Here is a 15,127-nt window from a genome sequence, read left to right as displayed (position 1 = left end):
TCCTGGTCCGGAAAAGAACGAGTCGAAAGTTATAGGCGAGAATCGTACTGATAGCTCTGGCAGTGGACTATATCTTCTGGTACTGTTTTTGATTTGTAGGGTAAGCGCCTTTCAGAGGTGGTAGTATGGACCAAAAGAAGAAAACAGTGTCTAGCAAACATGGTCCCTAAAACGCATATCTTAAGAGTTGTGAACACTTGTTCAGCTCAGGAGATGTGTTTCACAATAGCGAAAATGAACAATTGCGTTTTAGAGCGATGTATAGCGGACATGTTTTTCTTGTTTTGATCCATACTACCACCTCTGAAAGTTGCCTACCCTGTAGTTTTAGCAACAACAGTACCGTAGATGTATTCCACTGTCAGAGGTATCAGAATTGTTTTCGCTTACAACTTTCGACACGTTTCTTTTCGGTCCAGGATCGCTTGCTTCAAAATCATACATTTATCCTTCTCCATCATCCGAGAAAGTTTGTAACATCATCACGGACTCACCCTGTATATAAATACATATACAGGCGCCGGTTCCTATAACTTCGACGCTCTATAGCGTCCTTGGATGACTTTAACGGTCAGGGGTTCCTGTCCCTATTTTGTTAATACAAGACACTTTCTACACCCCCTCAAAGTTATCAGTGTAAGTTTGAGACACCCTGTATGTTACCAACAGCTTATGTGTGTGTGCATACGTGCCTGTGCGTTTGGGTGTGTATCTGTGAGCTTGTGAAGTAGTGGCTCAAATGTTCTAATAGTTTATAGCCAACTGTAGAGTGTCCTACAGTTTAATATTTTACTTTAGCGAGATTTATATAATATAACTGCCGACAGCAATTGATGCGCTTCTCATCGAGAGGGCAGCAGATTCAGTCATCACCATCATCGTTAACTTTGTTGTGACGCACGTAATCGTAAGCTTTGAATTAGAGAGTTGTTACTAAAAGTTAACAAGCTTAATAAGCGTATTGATGGGCTATTAAACATCAGATTATTGGACGATATTATTATAGAAACGTTGACAAGAATGTGACAAAGCGCAACGATTGTCAGCGCCACTGAACTTCCGTAGGTTTTAAGTGGGCATCCAGAGGGGGGGGAGGGGGCTCTTATCACTAACTCTCCTCCCACCCCCACCCAAAAAAAAATTAAAAAAATCAAACAACCGACAGCCTCCTACGTCACATAGACGTGTCACTTCGTTATCAATTTAGATAATGACGGAAAATGTAATGGATAGTGACTAGTAGCAAGTATATCCAAAAGACGGAAAATGTAAAGGATAGCCGCTACTAGCAAGTATGGCCAAAACAATTTCTCGTGAAATCTCAAAACTATTTCATCATTCACTGTGAAACTAAAATGAGTTACCTCAGCGTCCTCTATAAACGTTTGAAGAGCAGTTACTCTGCAAAATGAACACTGATCGGCAGTTGTAACATCCTAGTTTCGAATGAATCATACAGTGAGCGTTGCTTAATGCCTCAAGTGAAGCTCAGTTAGCGCCGACCAGAACACAAGGATCGAGAGACATGTCTTTAAACAAATGGCCGTAATGACACAGTATCGAGTACACTGAAATTAAACAAAAAGAAAGATCCCCAGACCACGAAGACACAGGCTTTCACAAGCAACTTAGCTATCATTAGACAGATTACATTTCTCTTGCGAAAATACTGTTGTTACGTAAACTACAATCATTCTCACCAACGAATCACTATTTCAGTATATTGCAATAGAAATTAAGTTTACTAGTAATTTGGATACCGATGAAACTATCACTTACGGACATAGAAATTAATCATCAGAATCTATACTATCATGAGTTAGACTTTTTCGCACGCTAACACATACTTCTAAATACGTCCGACTATAAATTATCTACAAACATTTCAATGTTATTATGTTACACCACAAAACGAACAAAGCAAGTACAAAGCCAGTTTGCACCAGTATATCAGACAAAGAAACACACATATTAAAGTGTGCATCAACCATAAGATACGAATACGTAATTTAAGATTTGATTTAATTTAAGAGTGACTGTGGTTTTCCTGCTATACAGCTTCTAATATGCAGTCACGTGACAGATAATAACCTTTAATGATGCTTTTTAGTCTTCGACACACAATGATCACTTTTGAACTACATATAGGATTCTATTGTAGATTATATGTTTCTGGACAAAAAAAGTTTGCTACATACTGAACATTTAGTAATTATACTGACACAGGTTAATAAATTTACTGATTCATGTCTTATTACAGTACTAATGGCAGCTTACACCCTGTCTTATAGTTCGCCGATGTCAAACACCATCGCGATTCAGCGGCTGTCAGAATAATTAAGAAACGAGTCACCGTAGACGGGTACAGTATTTAAAGATTTGGAAGTCAGTGCACTCATGCGGTATTATGCCTCCTCACACCTCCTCACACCATAGGCCCGAGATCACATAAACGATCATGTTCGATAAGCTGCATTACGTGTTCTTACATCTCGCGGTGTGAGAATATGTTTAGCCATGTCTAAGATGACAGTTTTGGTAGTCCTGATATTATGGAGACTTCCTCGCTGCTCTGCCCCAACCATCCGACTTCCACACACACGGAAATGGTCAAAAGACCACATACACGTCGGCCGATGAGACGACCGACTGTACGACCGACCAACGGTCGTTCCCACTCCAGTCCTCTTCCTTCGGACAGTGTATGTGTGTCCCCAGCGGTCGGCAAGTACTGTCTGTCAACACCTTACTGACACTCCGTCCCCGAAGCTGCTCTATGCCCGACTGCACTCCTAGTCCATCTCCAACTGACTTCCAGACACACTATGACCGGGAAATACTATCGGTCGCTCCAGAGATGGTACGACAGTGCAGTTATCGATAAGTGCTGCTGCTGCCACTCATGGGCAAGTAAGGCAGAAGTTAGTGACGCCAGTAAATGGAATAAGAAAACGAGGCGGCAGTACCATAAAAGAAGATGACAAACAATAAATGGCACGAACACGAGCCATGCACGGCTCACCAGCCATTCAATGTTATTGTGAGACTGCACTCCTTCCACGTGTGTCTTTCCGTGGGTGCATTTGGCTCTGAGTTCATTTGTGTGGATGACAGTGTGCGACCTCATCGACCAGCGCTCGAGGAGGAGCTCCTGAAATGACAGGTACATCTGCATCTACATGATTACTCTGCAATTCACATTTAAGTGCTTGGCAGAGGGTTCATCGAACCACAATCATACTATCTCTCTACCATTCCACTCCCGAACAGCGCGCGGGAAAAACGAACACCTAAACCTTTCTGTTCGAGCTCTGATTTCTCTTATTTTGTTTTGATGATCATTCATACCTATGTAGGTTGGGCTCAACAAAATATTTTCGCATTCGGAAGAGAAAGTTGGTGACTGAAATTTCGTAAATAGATCTCGCCGCGACGAAAAGCGTCTTTAATTTAATGACTTCCATCCCAACTCGCGTATCATATCTGCCACACTCTCTCCCCTATTACGTGATAATACAAAACGAGCTGCCCTTTTTTGCAGCCTTTCGATACCCTCCGTCAGTCCCACCTGGTAAGGATCCCACACAGCGCAGCAATATTCTAACAGAGGACGAACGAGTGTAGTGTAAGCTGTCTCTTTAGTGGACTTGTTGCATCTTCTAAGCGTCCTGCCAATGAAACGCAACCTTTGGCTCGCCTTCCCCACAATATTATCTATGTGGTCTTTCCAACTGAAGCTGTTCGTAATTTTAACGCCCAGGTACTTAGTTGAATTGACAGCCTTGAGAATTGTAATATTTATCGAGTAATCGAATTCCAACTTTTGGAACTCATGTAGATCAACTCACACTTTTCGTTATTTAGCGTCAACTGCCACCTGCCACATCATACAGCAATCTTTTCTAAATCGCTTTGCAACTGATACTGGTCTTCGGATGACCTTACTAGACGGCAAATTACAGTATCATCTGCGAACAACCTAAGAGAACTGCTCAGATTCTCACTGCGTTATCCGCCATGTTGTCGACAACATGGCGGATAACGCAGTGCGCCTGTGTAAAATACGTGGTAAAAAGTGTTTGTGTTGTTGCAAGAAAGAAGAAAAGTTAAGAAAAAACAAGGAGAGGAGAATGCCTGCTGCAGTATCCAAACTGCTGTCGAGATTGTACTACTGTAGTAACTGAAGATCCATGTAATTTGCCAGCTGAAGATGGGTGCAAACCCGAAATGCATATTGGCATAAATAAAACGCATTAAAAAGTGGCTGGTTGCTGTATTTTTACAATGAAATCTCACTGGAATCTTCTGATTTTTTTCTTGTAGTTTGTGTAATTAGTGTAGCCTTTGTTTATTGCTAGCACGTAATCATAGAGAGAATTTCCTTTGTAATTGTAGTTTTTCATTGTTGTACAGTAAAACAGTTGTGGCATGCATGTAGATTTGCACCAAGTATTTCGCAGCTGCGCTTGCAATTAACTAGATATTATTTTCAGCATTATGTTAATGTGTTCTCTTATTTTTGTTCTTCAAATTGTGCTTTTCTGTGTTATTGTGTGAAATATTGTCACAATAATAGCGTGTGAAAAACGTAACACTAGGCTCCAAAGTAAACTGAGAAATAATAGTGACGATGAGCGTAGCTTACCAACACCACGGTGTAATGAATTAACAGACATTCAAAGTAGTAATTTGGTAACTGTGCATAGGGAAATGGAGTGGGCATCAAATGATGGTGTAGACAGTGAAACAGGTCGTGAACAGGGAAGCATTATCGATCGATCGGTCGGCAACATCTCGCCTCAGGAACCGGGAATGACAGAACACAATATTGCAAATACTGTAGACTCAGGTTTTGGGTTCTCACCGTTTTCTCAAATGAGTCAAGACACATTTTCCGCTTGTCAAAATGTGAATGTTGCCGGTGCAAATTCACTGCCGAAAAGCACTCAGGAACATGTTTCAGACACCAGTGCATTGTTATTACAATTAATGCAACAAATGGGACAAAAGCTTCAAAAGTTAGACACAATGGAACAAAATCAGAGACAAACACAACAAAAGCTTCAAAAGTTAGACACAATGGAACAAAATCTTCAAAAGTTAGACACAATGGAACAGCACCAGAGACAAACACAGCAACAGTTAGACGCATTGGAACACAATCTTCGAAAGTTAGACACCACGTTTGAACAAACACGTGAAGATTTAACTACTGAATTACATAAAATCGAATCGAAATGTCAAGAAGTCTGTAATGACGTAAAAACACAAATTTGTGAACATTTCCAACCTATTTTTTCACGCCATGAAAATGCATTACAGAAAAACGAAGCAACCATAAAGGAACTGCAAACTATTATCCATCAAAATCACGACACCTTGCAAGCTAAAATTGACTCAGTTGCATCTACCGATTCGGTTATGCAACTTGCAAAAACTCAGGAAAACTTGAAGGACACAGTAGATACTATTTCAACAAAAATGGACACTCTGAAACTTGGTTCAGAAAAACACACTGAGGAAATAAGTACACTATCGGAGAAAGTAGCCGAACTTTCAGATCAGTTCACTAACTTATCTACAAAGGTAGATGATGATCTGAATGACACAAGACCTGTAGCCATCACTGACACAGAAGAGTATGAACAAATTAAGAAATTCAAACAAAATCAGAATCAAATTAATACGCAACACAAAAGAGAAATCCAGGAAGTACAAGATCAGTTGGCACAAGTAATACAAAAATTACATATTTCAGAGGACACTCGCGCTCCTACACGGGAAGAGGGACTTAGAAATACGGAAAAGCCACAAAATAATAACACAGGGCACTTCGGAAATTACGAAAGAAATTGGCAAGGTACAACGAATTTTGAGATGGAACCGCTGAAACGACGTAACAATGACCGACATGCGACTCGCCGACATCATGATTTTGACTATAAGCTGTTCATTACTACACGTAAATTCAAAACATTTAAGAATTCTGGCAACGACATTCATCCACATGCCTGGCTCCATCAATTCTCTCATTGTTTTCCTCCCAACTGCTCATTAGAGCACAGATTAGAATTTGTGCGTGGCTATTTAGAGAATGAACCAGCTGTAAGAATGCGATCGGTCATTCACGATTGCCACAGTGAAGGAGAATTTTATCATGCCTTCCTCTCATCATATTGGTCTCAAGCTACACAAGACCGAGTAAAACATAGCATCATAATGATGAAACATTTCGAACAATCTGAATTTTCCAGTCTTGTGAAATATTTTGAAGACATGTTGCACAAGAATCAGTACCTGTCAAACCCATACAGCCCCTCAGAACTCATCCGCATTTGCTTAATCATATTACCTGAACGATTGCGACACATTATTTTGGCAGGACGTTGCAAAGACGACATTGAAGCTTTTCAGGGACTCTTACAAGAATTAGAAATTGACACTGACAATCGCGGAACGTGAAAACAGGAACACAACAATTACAGGTCACATCCGTCGCAATTCCGCGATGAAAGAAATAATAACTGGACACGACGAGGCTATTCTCACAACACAAATCGTGACCAAAACAGACACCACCCGTATGACAACCACTGGCAGAGTAATAGTTACACAGAAAGTTCGCATTTCCGTAGTAATGAATATGACAGAGACAATCAGAGAAACAGACAATATGGTAAACAGAACTATTATTATCAAGGGAGACAGAGTAATTTCAGACGCAACAGTTCAGCGCGCAGTTACGATTCAGGGAGAAATTCTCTACCACGTGGCCGACAAGAAAGAAACTGTGGAATCTACCGACATGACGACAGACGATATAATCATAACGACAGATCTCAATTTTATCAGAACTGGCGGGATTCAAACAGAGCAGGGCACTCTCGACAAGGTGAATTTGTAGAAGTTAGGTCTCCTAATCCTAATACCGACGCGCGCCAACAAAGAGACAGACAATGACTCGCACAGCATGCAGCTGCGTGCGCCAGCTGGCTCAGAGAAAAATAACATAGACGCTAACCTCGAGAAAAATTTCAGTATTCTTTAAATTCAGAAAGTCGCCTTTGAAAACTTCATCACCACATCTTTAAAGGACATTGCTCATGAGCAAGATAAAGATCCGATTTGGAAAGACATCAAAAGTAAATGGCATGAAAAGACGCACACTCAGATTCAGCATTATTATCTGGTTAGAAACAACATACTCTTCAAACGCTGCGCTGTTGATGACAAGCTATGGGTACTTTGCATTCCAGACGATTTTGTTAGTAAGCTCATTTGGTACATTCATTTGAGCTACGCACATTTTGGTCCACGAAAATGTTATCATATTCTTCGAACGACTTGTTATTTTAAAAATATGGAAAAGAGAATTCGAAGAGTCTTGTCTATTTGTAAACTTTGTCAAAAGGCGAAACCATCTACTATCTCACATCGTGCTCCGTTGTTTCCTATCATTCCTTCTAAATTAAAAGAATTTGCTGCTGTTGATCTCTTGGGACCCCTTGTCAGAGCATCTAATGGATTTTCGTACGTTCTAGTCGCTGTTGAACTTACTTCAAAATTTGTTTCTTTCACTCCGTTACGTAAAGCCACTGGACGGTCTGTATCCAACGCCTTTGTTAAAAATTTCTTACGTGAAGTTGGACACGTTAGTAAAGTCATTTCCGATAACGGACCGCAATTCAGATCTGCTGTTTGGTCACGCATGCTTTGGAATCATAAAATCAAACCTGTTTTTATTTCATTGTACTCACCACATTGTAACCCGTCTGAACGGATTATGAAAGAAATCAGTAAGCTTTGCAGACTTTATTCTCACAGAAAGTATCAGCATTGGGACAGATATTTACACTTATTTCAAAACGTGCTGAATGAAATGCCTCACGACTCCACTGCTTTACCACCTACTCTTGTACTAAAGAATGAAGAACCACCGAACAGAATCAGAGAGCTTGTACCTTTTCCGAAAACACGTAAACTTCGACACAAAGACATAATTGATTTAGCTATTAAAAATATAAAATCTGCAGCAGACAAAAGGAGATAACTACACGACAAAGCAAATGCAAAGAAATTATATATTGGTCAGAAAGTTCTCATTAAAGCTCATTCATTGTCACATAAGAAGAAACACTTGAGTCACAAATTCTTTCTAGTTTACAATGGACCTTACAGAATCCGACGTATACCACATGATAATTGCGTTGAAGTTGGAACTCTGCGTACTAGGAAGAGTAAAGGTTTACACCACATTTTACATGTAAAACCGTTTATTGAAAGATAATCTGCTTTTTAACTTTGTCTTTGCCATAAAACTTTTCACTTCACATTTCTAGTATGCTTTGTCAGACTTAAGAAACTGTTAACATGCAACAATGTTTGAAGTTAAATATCCAGTCTAGAACCTAGGGAACATTTTTAAACAGAAATTACGAATGCATTGTTATAGTGAACAGACGACACAGTGTTGTATTTATACATTCTTGCTTGTTAGTTGCACGATTACGGAACGACTATCAGGCTTACATACTTAGGACATATACTGGTACTGCTAATGAGATTTTAATGCAACATTTTGGTTTACTTGAAGATACATTCTGGATTTAAAGTACTTTCTGTGAGATACCAGATGACACAGTGGTTAGTTTATGTGACAACTACACAATTTTATCATGACGCTACTAATGAGTGACAATTTACAATTTTGCTTTTGTGCTGTATCTGTTTTATATCTGCACAGTTTTTCTGTATTATTCTGGAAAGTAAAACATGTTTTAGTAGTAACTTTTGTGGTATAGCTACGATGAGACAGCCTTTTTCGTAGCACAACGATACGTTACATTATAGTAATTTCTTGATCACGGTAATTTACGTAATAACTACGATATCTGTACGCAAAGCATTTCACTTTCGTTTATGATGAGGTAAGTACATTGACTTCAGCAGAACTTTGCTTACAGAGGACGATAACTACGACAGTTCCACAGAATTATCGTACAGCAAGACACACATTTAGCGCTACAGGATATGCATTTGAGTGATTAATTTTGTACTTAAAACATTTATTTTTCAAGATTTTTGAATTACAAAGAAAGTTTTCCGTGATACATTTCATTCCATTGCTGTAATCTGTAACACCTGAGGGTATAATTACATTAATCCTCAAGGGGGTACATGCTTACTTTGTGTACTATGTCTTTGGCAAGCACAAGGAGCCCTAGCTAATATCGTATTTGCTTATACAACTTTACACATCGGTACCATATTTCTCTATCACACAAATTACACAGCTATCTGATCATTTAACTGAGAGACAAACATTTTTTTTACCACATCACTGACACATGTTTACACAATTACACAGTTGGATAACTTCACACTTATGAAACTGTATTTTGCCTGTACTGTGTGAACTCTTCATATTTTTTTGGAACCGTTGTGATACTATGAGAGCTTTGAATGTCGCATTTGGTATGAGATCGTGATTTTTAAAGTATGTTTGAGGTAGATAACACTTTTGAAATGAGCAGAGAATTTTTTTTTAGGTTTTAAAATATTCTGAAAGCTACGACAATTTTGAGATGTGATTGATCTGTTATGATGTTATTATTATGACGACGATGTGTATTATGCCGTTGAGGTATGTTTATGATCAATGAGATGATGCTATATGAGGAATCTGATTATGCTATGTATTTATTATGACGAAATATTGAAGACGTGTTGATGAATATGTATATGTGTAATAAAGTAAGGAATAAGGAGTAGTGGTTAGGGACTCTGACTTGTGAAAAAGGATGTTGGAAACCAAGAATCGTACTTTAAGAGTTATGAAATGTGTGTAAATGCGTGAATGTATCACAACACCGGCGAAAATTTTTTGGACACTGTTATATTTACAGGATTTTGTTTCTACACATATGTAACGCAAATTCTCGACCTGTGAAATTTCTGTGTGAGACTGTCACTGCTGTCGTAAATATTTCGGTAAGAAAATTAAGTGACCTTCATGTAATGCATCGTGGACGCCCAGCTGTACCACCTGCCTGGAAAAAAGCCATTAGTATGTACCTTTCAGAGGCACAGGTGGAAAAAAAGAGGCCATTAACCTCGCTATTGACATTTCTTTGCAGAAAGCATCGCAAATACGACACGCTCATTACTTGGAAACATGATTACTCGTACTTTGTGCTACTTACTGAAATGCTTATGAATTGATGGGAAATATTCGCACATCTGCACACCTGATTATGACAAGTGTCTTTCTACAGAATTGAGAGAATTTCTACTGACTTATGAAATGCCACATAGCTGTTGAATGATGTTTTATGCTTTGGTTTGCATAATTGCTTATATCATTTGATATCTGTTTTCCAGCTGTGTTGCAGCATTGGTTTTATAAAATAAACTTAAATGCATTTGCTAATGTGAACACTTTCTGTCAACAGATCTATTAAATAATTACTTTATGATCCATATTCTTCGAAAAAGGATCACTTGGAATGGAAAGAACAATAAGAAGGGATTAATAATAGTAACTGCATACATAATTTTGTTTCCAAGTACTTGGTAATTTCTTTTGTAGAATAAATTGTGATGCATCACTCTAGTATTAAGATGTGACATAGGTATTAAACATGGCCATTTGTACTGTAATATTTTTTATGCTTGAGCTTTGTCATGTTTAGATATAAGTTATTGCATTTGCTGCTGCTGTTTGCCAGGCATAGTGCTACTGAATTTTAATTTGTGTTACTCTGCTAAGCCAGTTTACTACTGATTTATTTTTCTTGTTTGCTGCACATTGCCTTATATTAGTTGTAATATTGCAATTGCTTTGCTAATTTCTATAATGCTGCTTGCTTTGCAAATCTGCATTTTTTGTCATTGCTGTTTGCGTTAATTGTTTTTTGCTGTTGCATTGCCTCGTCCCTTAATTTAGCATCTGAGCTCAGTATATTTAAGTTAGCTTAAGAGGGATAGACTATATAAGAGAATGAGTTGCGATGAATTGGAAGAAATGCATTGAGAAGTTTTACAAAAAAGGTACAGAAAGCAGGTATAGATAGCACTTTTTGAAATAATTAAGAACGAAGGGAGATCTCCAAGAAGTAAAGAAAGTTTTGTTTGCAAGATACTGCAGTAAAACAAACCCTGTCCTTTCCTTTTGTGTTATCCCTCCATGTGTTCGTGTACCCTTGTGTATTTGTGTTCTTCCTGTCTTTATGTGTTTAGTTAATAAGATTTATGTTGTAGAATTTTTCTAGCACTAAGCTACATTCACTATGATGAGGAATACTGTTATCCTCAAATATAATTTGCATTTATAATATGTCATTTTCTTTGTAAAGATGTTTACACATCTTCTGTTCTGTTTCAATTCTCATGTGTGAAATTAATGTTTCGAAAACTATTCTCATTATTTTATATATTTACTTATAATTCCTGTAACACTGATGTATATGTTATTTCGATTCTTCTGTAAAGCCTGCATTACCACAAATGTTATCTGTATTGTTATGTTCTTTAATGATGCATTTTGTACCTTTGTTATTGTATTCTTATGTTATAAAATTGTAATTGACACCAGTTCATCAAATTAAGTAACTTGTAAGCATTCAATTCACTGCCCACATTTCTGTTGGTCATAGTATATGTACAATATGTAAAAAAAAAAGAGGACTGTTAGTGTTTGCACATGTGTTAATAATTCAGCAAGGGACTGGATAACAGCATTGCTGGTTCTAAGGACATCTCAAAAAAAATTTTGTGAGTGCACAAGTGGTGGTTCATGGACTTGCTATATTCTCTGCAAGATTCTTCGATGGTGATTGTGCACCTGCACAGTCACAACAGATAGCTGCTGGCCATCTCTACAAGGACTACAGTGGGTCTGCATCTTTGATGACCCACCAATACCATTATTTCTACAAGGACTGCAGTGGGTCTGCACCTCTGGTGGCCCACCAATACCACAACCTCTACCAGGAATACAGTGGGTCTGCACCTCTGGGGGCCCACCAATACCGTAATCTCTACCAGGACTACAGTGGGTCTGCTCTGTGATGACCTACCTACCAGTATTCTTCAAAACTTCGAATGACTCTGCTGTGGGTTTGTTCTGTTGTGGCCCATTATCTGTCTGCATGTCAAGAGTCGGCACTGTCTTTCCGTTGGAAGAACAACACTAATTCTTAAAGACTGCATGGAAATCCACTACTTCCGTGTGCATTTTCTTTTACTGCTCAGACATTGAGAAAAACACTGCTATTTTACTGTGATGAACGATCAGGACTATCTTTATGGACTGTGAGAAAATTTTAGATTTTGACCAACATTGTATCAGTAAGTGTGTGCATTTGATATCATTGTTATTGTAATTATGAAAAATTTCTTCGAATCTGTATTGGCCAATGCCCAATACAATTTGTAAAATTTTTTGTGGGGAGCATGGGGGCTATGTAAGTAGGCTGTTTAGGTTTTCTTATTGGCAACGCCACGTAGCGATCTGTATGAAAATCACTGGCTGTGCTGTGAGCAGTCTGTGGCTGGTTTGCATTGTTGTTGGCCATTGTAGTGTTGGGCAGCTGGATGTTAACAGCGCGTAGCGTTGCGCAGTTGGAGGTGAGCCGCCAGCAGTGGTGGATGTGGGGAGAGAGATGGCAGAGTTTTGAAATTTGTAAGACTGGATGTCATGAACTGCTATAAATATCATGAGTATTAAGGTAAATACATTGTTTGTTCTCTATTAAAATCTTTCATTTGCTAACTATGCCTATCAGTAGTTAGTGCCTTCAGTAGTTTGAATCTTTTCGTTAGCCGGCAGCAGTGGCGCTCGCTGTATTGCAGTACTTCGAGTAACGAAGATTTTTGTGAGATAAGTGATTTGTGAAACGTATAGGTTAATGTTAGTCAGGGCCATTCTTTTGTAGGGATTTTTGAAAGTCAGATTGCGTTGCGCTAAAAATATTGTGTGTCAGGATAAGCACAGTCTTGTATAATTTTTTCAAAAGGTGACGTTTCATAAGTCAACACGTCGAATGGCGTCTCATGCTTTCAGGGGCCCAAAGAAGCAATTCCCCACTCTATTTTTCAGATATCCAACTGTGGCATCTGGCACTTTTACTGAGAAAACGCAGCTTTCTACTCTTGTGAACATTAGTTCCTTCTGCTGAAACGTTTCTCCTGCCACTCTCAAGGGTTGTCTACCGTTTTGCGGCAGAAGGCTTCTGTGCCACAGGATATCCTGTCTGTGTTCATGCACGAGCTTGGACAATCCGTTGAGGGCTGTTCGGGCCTTGGGCTACTGACCTGCACCTTCATCATGTGCCCTTCTGCGAAATGGCTCAGAGCGAGGTGGCCTAGTTTTACACCCCCAGTAGCCCATGTATTTCTGAACCAACCAGAATGCTTTGAACGGCCTGTCATTTATGCAAATCTGAATCAAGAGTCAATGAGCAGTAAGGTTATATTATCAGTTGCTGGGAATCATCAGTACTGTGGCTTATCATAGTCTTCAAGGTCTACTTAATTTTTTATCAAATGAGTCTTTCATTATTAAGTTACATATTTTAGATGTTCCAGAAAAATGGTCGTGTAACAGTATAGCACCCCGTCCACGACCTGTTTGCTCAATCCAGGAGTTTTGAAGACTTTTATAAAATACTCCATGAGCAATATCCTTGTCTTCATAGACAAGCCACTAAAGTCTATTTAATGCTTTGTTCAACAAATACGTGCGAAAATTTATTATCTGTTATGAAATTCACTAAATGGCACCAACGTTTGACTTCAACAGGTTTTAACCTGTGTATCTCTACAGTCTGTCACACAGTTTTAATCTACTAGGAAGTTTGAAATCAGCAGAAATTCTGCTGTAGAATGAAAATTCATTCTGGTATCACAAGGTAACGTTAAATGCCTGTAGTCGTAGTTATAATCACGGTATTATCACTATCTAAAGTACTTACTTAATTAAGTAATAAAGTTATCCCTTTGGCAGAAAAATATAAAGCAGAAGATAACTGCTGGTGATAAAATTCTGCTTATGAAAGTATTCTGCAACATTCGCCTCCTAGAATGAGTCGCACTGTGTTGCAAACACATCTACCTAAGTTTCCTGTGTGTGCAGTTTCCAGCATATCCACACACCTCCTGAGAACAGCGCAGTGGGGGGGAGGGGGGGGGGGGGGGAAAGCCTGAGCACTGATCAGACTCAACTGCAATCACAGAATGCGAGCACACTCCAGGATCATAAATCTTGGCCAGGTCTGCTCTAGGTCATTTGATTACTGGGTTAGTTACATGCATAAAATGGGATTATTCGGTGTAGCTCTAAGTCACAGGAGATTTCCTTTCTTTCCTTCTGCGGGAGGCTACGGAGTATTTGTTTAGCATTCTTTTCAAACTTAGTATCAGCGGCATAGCTCCGCTTTCTCACCGTTTTTAATATCTTCTCGTTTGTTTGGTCCTGTAGCTTACTGCGTAAAATGTTCAACATTATTGATGTTTTCTCTGCCCTGAAAGTACTGAAGCCAACGAACACTCGCGCTTTTCCAGTCCCACTTATTTGACTAGCGCATCACACTTTCGGTCGTCGTTATAGATTGGTAAGTTAGCAGCCCCCTCCACAGAGAACTGACGCCGAGGGTTGCATCGGAGGTTACTAGCAACAGGTTCAGAGGGCGCTCTGCAGCGAGTATGGGTGCTCCGCTCAAATGTAGAGATGTGATTTTATGTCAGTTTAAACTGTGTGCGTTAGGATACACTTAGATCTGTCGGTATCAGCCCCTTCAGGCTTAGGGAGTGAGTACTTTTATATAAGAGGCAGTCAAGTGAGAAGAAAACATTCGCCACAGTGGGACCACGGAATGATTCCATTCAAAAGCAATAACCACAAGCGTTAAGACATTTATCACACTGGGAAACGAGACGATCAGTTCCTGTTACATAGAAGGCAGTCGGCTGCTGGCGGGTTCACAACCGCATCCACTCTTGCATCTCCTCGTCCGATTAAAAGTGACGTCCACTTACGTCATTCTTCAGGACCAGAGATGTGAAAACAACACGGTGGAAGATCTGGACTGTACGGAGGGGTGTTGTAGTGTTAACCAATCAAATGACT

Source organism: Schistocerca piceifrons, chromosome 1, assembly GCF_021461385.2.
Source record: "Schistocerca piceifrons isolate TAMUIC-IGC-003096 chromosome 1, iqSchPice1.1, whole genome shotgun sequence".
In the NCBI taxonomy this organism is placed as follows: Eukaryota; Metazoa; Arthropoda; class Insecta; order Orthoptera; family Acrididae; genus Schistocerca; species Schistocerca piceifrons.
The sequence above is the reverse complement of the archived record's forward strand: the minus strand, read 5'-3'. Positions refer to the sequence as shown.